Genomic DNA, 13,870 nt, shown 5'->3' on the forward strand with positions numbered 1-13,870 from the left:
ATCTTTTAATCCAATCTCGTGGGATATTAGGATCGGGTTGTTTCCATGGAGATGTGGCCCACACCAAAGGTTAGGTTAGGGTGTGACCTCTGATTGGTTAGGGTGTGACCTCTGATTGAACGTTTCCATGTAGGTGTGGCCCCGCCCATTCAGCGTGGGCCTTGATTTAGTTCACTGGCTTCTTATCTAGGGGCTCACAAACAGAAGGACCTGAGAGCTGCAACAGAGACAGACATTTTGAAGACGGCCCTTGAAAGCTGGTATTTTGGAGGACGTCATTTTGAAAGGCAAGCTGGGAGCAAGGAGACACCAGCCACGTGCCTTCTCAGCTAACAGAGGTTTTCCGGATGCCAGTGGCTTTCCTCCAGTGAAGATACCCTATTGCTGACGCCTTACCTTGGACATTTTATGGCCTTAAGACTGTAACTGTGTAACCAAATAAACCCCCTCTATGAAAGCCAATCCATTTTTGGTGTTTTGCATAACGGCAGCATTAGCAAACCGGAACACCAGGAGAGAAGCTGTAGGTGTCCCCAAGTGGCTGACCGTTCCCCACAGAGCAGGGCAGGGTGGGATGCTTGTGTCCAAGCCTCGGAGGAGGTGAATGGTCTTACATGGGGCTGCTCCTGCAAGCGGGGAGGCAGGAGCTGGCCTGCAGGGTCCATGGAGTGGGCCTGTGCCGGGCTGGGCAGAACGGAGAGCGGCAAGGATGAGTGGCCCCAAGCAGCTAGGACACATGCCAGGCCAGACGCTACCCAGGCCCTGCTCCTGAGTGCTTACACTCTAGGTGGATAGACAAGGGCACACTGGAAAGCCAGGTAAAAGCACAAGAGCTCTCTCCACCTGTGGGACCAGCCAAGAGCAAGCGAGAGGCCCGGAGGAGGGAGAGGCCACTCGGAGGGGATGCGCTGCTTCTCTGGGCCTGGAAAGGAGTGTGGGGCTCCGAGGAGCAGGGGGAGGGGTGAGAGGAAGGGGAAAGTGGGCACAGAGACCAGAACCATGACGGCATGCCCCAGGCAGCAGGATGTCTGCAGTCGCCATGCCAGGGAACAAGGAGAGAGGGGCTGGGAGAGACATTTGGGGTGAGACTGTCGAGGGCCAACTCTGGGCCAGGAGTGGAGACATGGCATGGGGCACACCGCCATGTGGGGTGAGAGCTGGGAGGCTGGAGGAGAGAAGGTGTTCCGGATTGCCAATGCTGCCATTATTCAAAAAACTAGAAATGGATTGGCTTTTATAAAGGTGGTTTGTCTGGTTACACAGTTACAGTCTTAAGGCCATAAAGTGTCCAAGGTAAGGCATCAACAATCGGGTACCTTCACTGGAAGATGGCCAATGGCGTCCGGAAAACCTCTGTTAGCTGGGAAGGCAAGTGGCTGGCGTCTGCTCCAGAGTTCTGCTTTTAAAACGGCTTTCTCCCAGGATGTTCCTCTCTAGGCTGCAGTTCCTCAAAAATGTCACTCCTAGTTGCTCTTGGGGCATTTGTCCTCTCTTAGCTTCTCTGGAGCAAAAGTCTGCTTTCAAAGGCCATCTTCAAAATGTCTCTGTAAGCTGCAGCTCCTCTCTCAGCTTCTGTGCATTCTTCAAAGTGTCCCTCTTGCCTGTGGCAATCTCATTCCTTCTGTCTGAGCTTATGTAGTGCTCCAGTAGACTAATCAAGGCCCATGCTGAATGGGCGGGGCCACACCTCCAGGGAAATGATCCAATCAGAGTTATCACCTAAGTTGGGTGGGGCACATCTCCATGGAAACACTCAAAGAATTAGAACCCAATCAACACCAATAATGTCTGCCCACACAAGACTGCATCAAAGAACATGGCGTTTTGGGGGACATAATACATTCAAACTAGTACAGAAAGTTTCGGTATCGAGGAGCAAGTTTTAAGTGGACAGGATGAGATTTTTTTAAGCTTCCTCATGACACAGGATATTTGAGAGTTGACAGAGACTGCTGGAAGCTTACATCCCCTTAGGTAATGCAAACCCCAACCTTCCCCTTGACAAGGACCCCGAAGCCCCTTGGTCCTCATCGACTAACCTCCTGGCTCCCCACGAGCCTCCTGAACAGAATACCACAGACTCCCCTCTGGCCTCCACCATGAACCCCCAAACTTCCCATGGCCCTCTCCCACTGCACCCCAAGGCTTCCCTTTGGCCTTCCCCCAACAAATCCTGAAACGTCATTTCATCATTCACCAATATATGTCCACGTTTCCTTCTAATCTTCCAAATCAAACCAAAATTTCCCCTCAGCCTCCTACCATAAACCTCCAAACTTCCACTGGTCCACACCACTGAACCCATTCTTTCCCCTGTCCTTTCCCAGGAATCCACTATTTCCTTTTGTCCTCACCCACTGAACCTCAAAACATTCACCTGCCCTCCAGTAAACCTCCAGCCTTCCTTCTGGCCTCCCACACCTAACCCCAAAACATCCTGACATCCTGCCACAACACACCCCAAACTACCCTCCAATTTCCCATACCGAATGTAAAAATATCTTCAGCTTCTCCAAAGAAACCCCAAAGGTTTCCTTTGAGGGGCTTTTTGGCAGCTTGGAATGCCGAGAGCAGTGTCTCCCCACCTACCTGTGGTGAAGGGCCAAGTGTGTTACCTCCAAGCCATCCCAGAAAGACACGTCTCACACCATGTGACTCTCCTGTACCCCGTTCAACAAGACAAGTCCTTCAGCTTCAGCTAAGATACCTTGGGAGTGTCCTTGGTTCCAGTCACCAGAGCCCAAGTCTCCCCCTCCAGCGCCCCCCAGGACACACCAAACCAACGTTAAATGGCAGGGCAATGTCAATTGCTAGAACCACTTCCAAGTGCCTACTCTCCATTTCTGCACTTAGGGGTCACAGGTACCTTAAGCAGCTGCCTCAGTGATTCTTTCCTCTTGGGCTGGCCCTGAGATACCCATCCATGGCCCAAAAAAAAAGGCTTTTCTCAGGTGGGTGGACAACCCAGAGCTAAAGGGATACACAAAGCAGATGTGCACCCACCGGGCCAGCTAGAATCTACAGCCTGAGGGGTCGGCTGAGGGGCTGCAGACCCACCATGTGGGAAGGGAGAGAAAACCCATCTGAGGAGCTACAGGGATTTGAGGACCACAAGGAAGATTGAGCCTTACGGACCCCCAAAGAAGAGGGACAAGATAGGGCAATTTGAAAGAATCCTGTTGTCCCCAAATTGTCCTGCTACAAAAAGCCAGGCCCTGTGGAGAAAGCCACTTCCAGGAAAAAAACGCACAGTGCACCAGGGGGACACAGTGTAGGCTGGCCTCTGATGGGTGAGGGGTGGAGGGGAAGGGGGAAGTGTAGACAGAAAAGGGGGAAATCTAATTAAAACTGGTTCCTGTTCAGCCACCTGCTGAAAACCACAGCTCACCCAAGACTGGGACGGAAGGATCACTAACAAAACCGCCAGATTCCTCTCTCCTTGGCCTCAGACAGATGAAGGGAGGAAACAACAAACTGAGCCTCCATCCCTTCCTGAACACACCACCCCCCACCCCCACCCCCCAAAAAAGAAAAAGACCCATGAAGCTGAAACCTGAGAAGATGCCAAGGGGCAGCAGGAGGTAATTTACAGCTGGGAAAACTGAGAGCTTGGGCCAGGTGTGGGCCCGGGGAGGGGGCTAGGGTCTAAGCCTGTGTGCACGGAGCGGGTCGGGGAGAGGCCCAAAGCTCCTTGCACAGGACACCCACACCCTGCAGCCCTGGGCCCTGAGCTGGGGACTGGGGTGCAGCCTCCTGTCTGTGCAGGGCAGAGCACTGGAGATGGGGTCAGGGGAGGGGCTGTGCAGACAGCAGAGTGCAGGGCCCACCCCACCTGCAAGGTCAGTGGCCACAGAAGGGCCTGGAAGGAGGTGTGGAGAGGAAAATGAAGCAATGGGAAGGAGGTAAATGGAGGAAAGAAAGTGGGGAGCAGGGAGAGCCCAGAGAAGAGGGCCAGGTGAGTGTGCAGACGCGGGAGTGGGCAGAGGCCAGTGCTGGGGCCGCTTTTCATCTGACCCAGAAACCCCTGGCCCATTTCCTTCCTCTAACATCCGTGACTCTAGAAGGCGGTGAATGAAGAACAAGCAAGGAAACAAAGCTAATTCTCCTTCTTGGTGGGGTCCCTCCAGGGAGGGGATCTCGTCTTTCGGCCCTGATGAGCTGCTTCTTTCCGACAAAAGTGCAGCCCCCCAGCTTCCTGCTACGCACAGGAACCTGTGAGCTGGAGCCCCCACCAGAGTGGGGAAGGATGGGAAAACCACACTCCCAAGCCCATTCATTCTGGAATGGGAAGCACTGGCCACTGCCCCCTTGCCAACCATGGATGATGAGAGCTGACCACGAGGGCTCATGGCCAGAGAGTGGGAAAGTCACCCTGACTTGCAGCTCCAATGCTTTCCACTCCCCCACACTGCCTTCCTCTGAGCCCCCGAGATAGCAGCAGCCCCAGTTTAAGGAAACAAAGCTGCCCCCCTCTCCTGAGCATCAGGGGGCCTGGGACAGGATGGGGGAAGGAAGTCAAGCCCCCTAAAGAGTCGAACGCAGAAATCCATGTGACAAGGGGTGGAATTATATCCCCTGGAAAAAAAAATTAATTAAAGCCCTCCCCAACCAGACCCCAGGGGCATTTGGCTACAGGCTGACGTAATACAGAAAGGGGAGGCCAAGGGGAAAGGAGCCCCCACCCCAAAGCAAGTCTGTTGCCAGGAGCACAACAGGGAGGTCACAGCTGGAGAAAGACAAGCCAAGCAGGATGTTGGGGCCCGGGATGGAGTCCACGGCTGTCTGGCTGCAAAGCAGAAGCCTTTGAACTAACATCCCAGTGGATAACGCTCCTTTGGGGCCCAAATCCGAGCCTGGCATGGATGTGGAGTGCCCAGAGTGGAGCGCGTCAGAGGCATCAAAGGGGGCTGTTTCCACTGGTGTAAGCCCAGGTGGGAGGAGGGAGGCAGGAAGCAGGGCTCTGGGATGGGCAGGGAGTTAGGACAGTGACCAGGCTCCAGAGACAGTTCGTCCTCCAGCGAGAAGTGGGTGACGGGGCCTGGGGCGGCTAGGAGAGGGGGTGCAGGGGAAGTGGGAAGGGCCGTGATCCTCTGCCCACAGACTCCTGCTCTCAGCTGCTCAGCAACCCTACAAAGCTGACTTGCTCCTCCCGGGCTCCGCACCCACAGCCGAGAGAGGGTGGGGAGGACTGGGCTCTCAAGAAGACCCAGATCTCAAGAAGACCCATCTTGGAGAGGGCAAAAGAGGGGGAGAAGCACAGAAGCAACTCCCACTACAGCGCCCAAGTTTGGCCAGGGAGGGGACCAGCTAGAAAGGGGCCTCTTAGCACAAGCATCCCCTGTCTCAGATGAGCCCAACTAGTGCTGGCAACTCAAAGGCCTATTGGAACTCAGTTCCCAGCACAGATCCCCCCACCCCACTGGATCCCCGCCAGCCCCTCCACCACCACTGCCTTCATGGCACTATCTGGTGGTTGAATGTCCCAGCAGCTGGGACCACCTGGCAGCTCCACAGTGCAGTGTGAGCTCTTTCTCCAGCTCCAGCTCGGGCTGAGTCCCAGGCAACCTGCCCTCAACCCGCTCCGGGTGTATGATGGTGGGCTGCTCGGAGGAGGCAAGCAGGAGGCCAACTTACCACCTTTCATTTTCATGCAGCTCTCTCCCTTCCCCGGTTCTGTTCTCTTGCTGGCTGGGCTGCACAGCGGCCCCTGGGGCATGCACACACACTTCTCTCTTACCAAGGAGTTGGACTGGGAATTATTATAATGTAACAGGATAAGATTTCTGACAGTCACCCCTGATCTTAGGCAGCCGACTTAGCACTTTTCTCCCTAACACCAGCCCCCAAAATGCAAACCTGCTTCATTGAGAAAAGAGAAACACATGGTATAGGAGAAAACAAAAGTGATCTAGAGCTTGGATCCAAGGACTAGGCTTGGCATCCCATCTCAGAGACGTAACACCAGTCCTTAATCTCCCTGAGCATCCATCTCCTCATCTGCCTAAAGAGGACTCCCCAATACCTTACACAAAGGGTTGTTGCGAAGAACAAGTGGGACAAAGGAAGATGAGGAAGAATCATGCAAACTGGAAAGCAAACTGTCGAGTGATGTGCAAGGCAAACTGTTGAGTGCTGTACAAAGTGCTTAAGAATGACTACCATTAGTGGTGTGCAACTTAGTGAGGCTCGGGATTCAAATCCCTGCTCGGCTACCACCAGCTGGGAGTAATGGGGATGAGGAAGTCCACCCCACAGAGCTGTCGTGAGGAGTAAATGAATTAATGAAAGTAAAGGAGTTAAAATATCCCCTGCCGTTTCCCCTGGGAGGGTGCACGCTTATTATTTATCATTATTAGTGTGGAGCACATCCTTGGCCTTATGCTATTGTTCCTCCCACACTATCATCCTCCCAATTCCACTGCTGCCCCCTTCTATTCCTGCAAAGGGTCCCAAGCAGCCTCTTGCACCTGCGCACTCCTCAGGGGCTGAGTGGACTTTCATCAATGACACTCAGCCCTAATCCCTTAAGGTGCTGGAAACCCCAGCCAGGGGCATGTGATAAAGGCTTTCCAAATAGTGGGAGTGGGGCCACACTTTGGGTGCATTTTGCTGGGTCACACCGAGGGGTCCTGAAAACTACCCCCCCCCACACACACACACACAGGAAGACAGCCACTTGTCAAGAATGTTGTGGGGGAGTCGGACATAGCTTCGAGATGGCTGCCTTTGCTCCTACCCACCCTGGGACATGGGAGACGAGGATTCTAGGAGCCCCTCTGCTGCCCCACAGGCCATGCTGGTGCTCCTAGAGCAAAGGGCTCGCTATGAATGAAATCAGCCACGAAGGAGAAATTGAAAAGTTTCCTGCTGCCACCTAGTGGTCAACATGAGTAAGAGCGGGCCACGACCCAGAGGACCACGAGCAGGACTGGGAGAGCAGCAGTCCCTCATCTTCCAAGGCTGGACCAGGAGCGGGTGACCAGTTTGGTGTGGAAGAACCTAGCAGAAAGCAGAGGGCACTGGACAGATTAAAGAAGGTGCCAAAAAAAGCCTGCTGATTATCTTTCTAGGGATTGGGGGGCCAAGTAAGGTACATTCATCCATGAACATGACAAATAACAATGGGTCTCCGTGGGCCTCAGGAGGAACAGGTAAACAAGACACAGCCCTGCCCATGGGAACCTTCCCTTGTGGCCTCTCTTCCGGCTCACCTCAATAGCCCGTTCACCCCCCACTCCTGTCACACCCCACACTGATCCGCTCCAGGGTTTGCCATACCTTTCCCCACGTGGTCCTCCACCTGCAGGCCTTTTCCTCCCTCCTATACCCAGAGGACTTTCCTGTTCAAACCTCGCTGCCTCCTCCAGGCAGCCCACCATCACTCTCTCATCACACTTCAGCAATGAGTGGGATTACTTGATTACACAGCCACCTCCCCACCAGACCAAGCCCCGCGTTCTCAGCTAGTGGCCACCTCCACAAAGCTAAATGGCAGCTTCCCAGGCCCAGCCACACTGGAACCCAGAGCCCTGAATGCTTCTCGCCTCCTATCCGGGAAGATGCAGGGCCCCAAGCAGCCATCTGCCGTGCCAAGCTCCAGGGCCACTGTCCCCAGGCCTCCCTCCAGGTCTCCCACAGGCCCATCTGCCTCCTGCCCCGGGGACCTTCCACCCTGTGCAGTGACCCTGAACAGAGGCGAGCAGGTTCTCACAGGTAAGAGACCAGGGCTCCTGCTGGGGCCACAGAGCACCAGGCAGAACCTGGAGACCCAAGCTCCAGCCTTGACAGGCCCCTTTCTGGCTATGTGACACTCCTGGCAAGTTTCTTCCTTCCTCCAGCTTTAACATTTCCCCACGTATAAATGAAGGATCACCTCTTAGATCCCTTTCAGGTCAAAATATCCATGGCAGTAATACATGCTAATGTGTCAATGACCAATAACAGCTGTGTAACTGTTCCCACAATCCTCTCATCCGAGAGGGGAGAAAGCCCCTACCTACCACCATTCATGCATACGGTAAGAACACATCAGTGTTCAGTGTGGCTTGCTGGTGGTGGGGTTGCTACTTTCAGCAGGACGGCTTGCTCAGCTCTACCACAGCCACAGGCTGCAGGGAGAAAGGCTGGGGGGGAAGGCCAAAGGTCAGTGCTGAGCTGACAGTCACACAGTCCCCGCAGGCAAGTCGGAGGGAAAGCCTTCGTCCTGCGCCTGACACCTGGCAATGGCAGTCAGGTGACCCCGACATTACCCTTTCTCCAGGGACTGTTCCAAGGAGGAAGTCCTCACTACAGCCCCAGGAGTTAGAGACTATTATTTGCACTGACATACAATGAAAGAAACTGCGGTCCAGGGAGGCTCACAAAATTGGACTTGGCCAAAGTCATGCAGCCAGTAAGTATTGAGCTCAGATTAAACCAGGGAAACAGTCTAGCCATGGTAAGTGGTCAAAAGGCGATCGATCACGAACGGCCGTTTCCTCTCCTCCACTTCAACAATCCATTTCCATGGTACCTGGGCCTGGAGAACCAACCCTGCACCCTCCCCATTCTGGGGCTTCCTTCCCAGTTACCCCACATTCAAGCTGCACACCAGAGTCAGAGTCACGAGAGGAGAAGGCGCCAAGAGCTTGTCCAACTTTCAGAGGCATCATTTTAGGGCCCATCTGAACTCATTTTGTTTGATACAGTCAGTCACTCAGTTTAATGGTCTTATTTATTCAGGAGCTGCCCTTAGATGGGAGTGAAAAATACATACCTTGGAACAAAAGGTATGGAAGGATCCAGAATGCACACCAAGTTTTACCTGCCGTTTCCCCTGGGAGGGCACTGGGGTTGAGGGAGATTGTGGGAAGGGGTCCCTCACATTTCACCCTATTGTGTCTACATTCTTTTACTTTCTGCAGCAAGTACACTTTCGTATGATAATGGAATCATTATTTAAATTAAACTAAACACTTCATGAAGACAGATTGATGGCAGATGACCAAACCCCCATCTTTGAAGGAAAGTGCCTGGTGAGGCCCGCCAGGCCTCGGGAGACGGGGCCCCTGGGGTGGGAGACGAGGCCGCAGATTTTTCCAGGCTGGGTGGGGTCTCTTGAACAGAGGCAGATGGTGGAGTGGTTTCTGGAACACACTGACAAACTCTCTGCCCCCCAAAATACCTCGTCCATCTGCTCATTCATGCCTGAAATTCCTTCCCTGAGGGGCAGCCTTCGAGGACACAGTCAGAAATAGGCTTGAAACCATAAACCCACCCAAGAGATGCAAAACAGTGCCTTCAAGTCACCCTGGAGGGAGCGAGGTTATTGGTCTCTGGCCATGGGGCAAGCGGGGCTCTTACCAAAGCCTCTCACTCAGCCTCTCAGGATAATCCAGGGACAAGATGGGGACGTGTGGTCTGGATGCAACAATAATGTGGCGGATTAATAGCTGCCCTGGAGGTGAGGAGGAGGAGTTCCCTGCCAGCCGGCAGGGAGGCGTCTGTCCTCGCCCTGACTCAGATGGAAAGAGACGGCCTGCCTGCCGAGAGCGTGGAGGGCAGGGCCGAGCACAACTGTGACCACTCGGAAGAAAGAATCAGACCCCAAAGAGCCAGAGGGGCTGGAGGAGGGGATGACGCCATTGGAAGGAGCCTGGATATGAAAAAGGAGCATTTCTAGAACCAGTGAAGTGGGATCCCTCGCCAGGCCGGCCCCACCCCAGCTGGTGGGCTGTCCCGGGATTCTGTGCATTTCAAACAGGATCTGGACAAACGGGTCACATTTTGAGAAGCACGAATAGAAGGGTGGAAGTCTGCAGAACTGAGTCGAGAGAAAGTGGGAATGCTAACACTGAAGTTTAAGAGAAAACTCTGGAAGTGACTGACACCTGACATCAAATACCTGCGGGCCCAGCCAGCCGTGGTCGAGGACACTGTGGCAGAGTAGGGTGGACCTTCCAGAGGCGAACTCTGACTGCACAGCACATGTCAGGGCCAACGCTGCCCTGCACACTTCCAGGCACTGTGCCACCGGCTTTATCAGCATCGGCGCCATCATCTCATTTAATACTCATAACAACCCTAAGAGGGAGAGGCTACCATTACTCTGTACCTCACCTGAGTGAGGCTTAGAGGAGGTAGGTAACTGGCCCACAGTCAAACAGCAAGTGAAGAGGTGAGATTCAAGCTTGAGCGCCTATGCTGTCAACCACTTCACTCTACCAGCATCCATGCAGAGGGCTGGCCATCAGCTTCAGAAACACGGGCTTACTACAGCCCCGCTGTCCTAGCTTACATGCGATCTTTGGCTATTTACTTAGTCTTGCTATGCCCCAGTTTCCTCCTCTGTAAAAACTGGAATAATGCCGTCAGCAGCCTGCTGGGATGGTGAAATGGGATAATGAATGGGCCTAACAGCTCCTGGCACATAAAGGGACTCCATAAACATCAGGTTCATTTTTTTCCCCAAAGATAAGAGAAAACTAAAAAGTTAGAATAGACTACTTCAGCAGGTAGAGAGCTTCCCATCAAAGTAGGTCAGAGGAGGTGAGGAGGTGAGAAAAAGCAGAGGAGCCACTCGACAATGACAAACATCAGATGGAGAGGGACTTGGATGACTGTAAATGTTCTTGAAATCTGATGTGACTCCAACATTAGGCCTTTTCCCAAGAGTGGGCTTGGCTAGAGGAGAGAAGAGAGAGTAATTCAAGGACACTGGTATCCTAAAAGAATCAGGATTACAACAAAAAGAGAACAGGTCTAAAGAAATGGAAGGCTGCGAACAGCAAAAATAAAATTTGCCAATAAAAATAAAATAAAATTTGCCAATAAAACTTACAGTTTTAGAAAACCCCCTTCGGGGCCAGACACCATGCTAAACATTTTAGAGATGATCACAGCCAATGCTCTCATCTGCAGGGGGCAGGTACTATTATTGTTCCCATCTTACTGACGGGGAAGTTGAAGTGGAAAGAGGTTAAGAAGGATAAGGTAAGTAGCTGATAAGTGCCCACTTTGCCAGCATGCAACAGGCCGATCTTACGTGTGCTCTCCAGAAGCCCTATCACCTAGACTCAGTCATCTGACCTAAGGGGCTCTGTCCAGCTCCTAACTTCTGTCTTCAGTCATACCTGGAAAGAAATCTTTCCAAAACAGAGAATCACCCACAAGCAGCAGCAACCTCCTCACCCTACAATGACCAAAAAGCCCAAGCTGGAAGCTGATGCTAAGATGAAAATTCAAGGGAATCCAGTAAATATTGAGGAAAATTTTATTAAATAGAGGCGGGAAATGGGGAACTTCTGTTTTTACCAGCTCAATCAGCTTTAGGAAGAAACCACAGGCTGCTTCAAGGGGCTGCCAAATGCTCAGCCAGGTCCTGCTGGTGAGCTGGCTCGGATGGGCAAGAGGGGCTCAGGTTTCCAAGCTGGCAGGGCAGGGCCAGCCCCCAGGCACATGTCTGACAGTGCTCTGGAGCGGCCTGGGGAAGTGACCCACTGGCCACATCCACGGCACTATCCTCAAGGGCCAAAGAGTCGCTATTGCTGCCCAGAAGCCTCCCCTGGTGGCAGGGCTCGTTCATCCCACTGGTCAGTGGTCTAGCAAGAGAGAGGATGCAGAGAAAGCCACCAACAGGTAGAAGATAGCTCTGGGAGCAGAGAAGATCCAGGGACCTGGGCCAAGGTCAAGATACAACCATCACCCACGTGGGGACAGCTGGATACTGGGGCAGTGCAGTTAGGGAGCTGCAATAATCAGGGCTTTAACTCTGCCTGGTTCCCACCCCTGCTTCCCTCGCTGACCCTTGGGCCTCCAATCCATACAATGGGAATCATTCATCTTACTCTTCAGCCACCCCTCAAGGAGACTAAGAGGATGAGAGAGGCAAGTCCTGAAGGATGCTAAGAGCTTAATTTTTCCCTTAAACTAAAATTTGAGTGCTTACAATATATCTGACACCGTGCTAAGCCCTTTCAATGGATAATCTCATTTAATTTTCCTAACAGCCCTACAAGGGAGTTTCCACTATTAACACCATGTCAGAAAAGGACAAACCAAGCATCTAAGAGTTAAGTAACTTGTGCGATGCCAAGTTAGCATGTGGTAGAACTGGGATGCAGGCCCACATGGTCTGACCTCAGAACCTATACTTTTAACCAAGATCTTTTACCACTTCCTAAACCAGACTCTAAGGAGCTAATAAAAGGAATTATTAAACATAGTTCCTGGCCTCAAAGCATTTATAGCCAGATGAGGGAAATGGATAAACAGATCCGATGCTTGGGAAAATTACCTATGAACATACATGGATTATTACTACAGAAGTGCATTTATTGGTTCAATTACAGAAAATCGTGTGTGAGTGTGAGTATATATGTGTGAGTGAGTGTGACTATGTGTAGGTGTGTGGGTGTGGGAGCATACATGTTAGGAGTGTGTGTGCATTGCATGTGTGTGTGTGCATGCTTGTGAACATGTGTGGGTGTGTAAGTATGGGTGTATGTGTACGGCTGTGTGTGTGAGAGTGGGAGTGTGTGTGTGTGTGTGTGTGTACGAGCTCATGCATGCACATGCCTGGGGAGCCACTGGAATGACTGGGAAGGAAGATGGTGGGAATTTCATTTTAAAATATGGTGTTGGTGATGGTCTGCTGAATCTCAAAATCACTCTCTTCTGCCTCTGCTCTAACCAATGAGGAACAGGGTGGTAATCCAGGCGGCCTCTTAGACGATGTGATGCGGGGAGGAATGTGGCTCATAATAAAGCCATAAAGGTTCTTGGGGGCCATGTGGGCATTCAGCGTTTGGTGGGTGTGCCGGTTTGGATGTACTATGTCCCCCAAAACACAATGTTCTTTAATGCAATCTTGTGGGGGTCGATGTATCAGTGTTGATTAGGTTGGAATCTTTGGATTAAGTTGTTTCCATGGAGATGTGACCCACTCAACTGTGAGTAATACCTCTGATTAGATTATTCCCATGGAGGTGTGGCCCTGCCCACTCAGCGTAGGCCTTGATTAGCTTACTGGAGCCCTATAAAAGCTCACAAACAGAAGGACCTTAGAGCTGCTACAGCTTAGAGAGACATTTTGGAGATAGCCAGTAAAAGCAGACTTTTTCTAATGCTTAAGAGATGCTAGCCCAGTGTTTGCTCTGGAGAAGCTAAGAGAGGACAAAACACCCCAAGAGAACCATTTTGAAGAATGCACAGGAGCTGAGAGAGGAGCTGGAACACAACCCGGGATCAGCAGATGCCAGCCACGTGCCTTCCCAGCTAACAGAGGTTTTCCAGATGCTACTGGCCTTCCTTTGGTGAAGGTATACTTGTGTTGATGACTTAATTTGGACATTTCCATGGCCTTCAGACTGGAAATTTATAACCAAATAAACCCCCTTCACAAAAGCCAATCCATTTCTGGTATTTTGCATAACGGCAGCATTAGCAAACCAGAACAGCAGGTAAAAGCCTCCTCTGAGAACAGGCTGTCTGTGTTTGGAAAGCTCCTTTCCCACAGAGTACTAACACCCAAGTGGGAGGGCTCAGCCTTTTTGTGTTTGTAAGCAAGAGGAGGGGTGGCAGGATCCAACAGGCAGGGATGGGGGAAAAAAGAAAGTGGTCAGGGCCTGGATCCATAAGATAATGGGCCATGAACCCCAACTCCTGGCTCAGTCTGCAGCCCACACTGATGAGAACTGAAGCCAGAAAGGGGGTAGCTCCTCTTTCAAAAATAACAATATTATTATTCTAATAATAATAGTATATTTATTGATTCCCCCATTAAGCATTTGATAATCATGATCTCTTTTCATCTTTACAACATCCCCATGAGGTTTTTCTATTATACCCATTTTACAGAGAAGCAAAGTGAGGCTCTGGTAAGTTAACAGAC

General features: G+C 51.9%; 1 protein-coding gene across 4 annotated transcripts in view; it reads right to left on the bottom strand.

The window, feature by feature from the left end:
* Positions 1-13,870, bottom strand: part of TSPAN9 (tetraspanin 9) — a 204,299-nt gene that overhangs the window by 140,372 nt on the left and 50,057 nt on the right. The window contains exon 1 of one of the 4 annotated variants that reach the window (XM_037846283.1): positions 2,590-2,685. The exons of the other annotated variants lie outside the window; for them this stretch is intronic. The gene's annotated coding sequence lies outside the window, so the exon portion shown is untranslated. Of the gene's footprint in view, positions 1-2,589; positions 2,686-13,870 lie in introns of those variants that run through there. 4 annotated transcript variants of the gene reach the window in all.

Source organism: Choloepus didactylus, chromosome 8 (assembly GCF_015220235.1).
Source record: "Choloepus didactylus isolate mChoDid1 chromosome 8, mChoDid1.pri, whole genome shotgun sequence".
NCBI classification, from domain to species: Eukaryota; Metazoa; Chordata; class Mammalia; order Pilosa; family Megalonychidae; genus Choloepus; species Choloepus didactylus.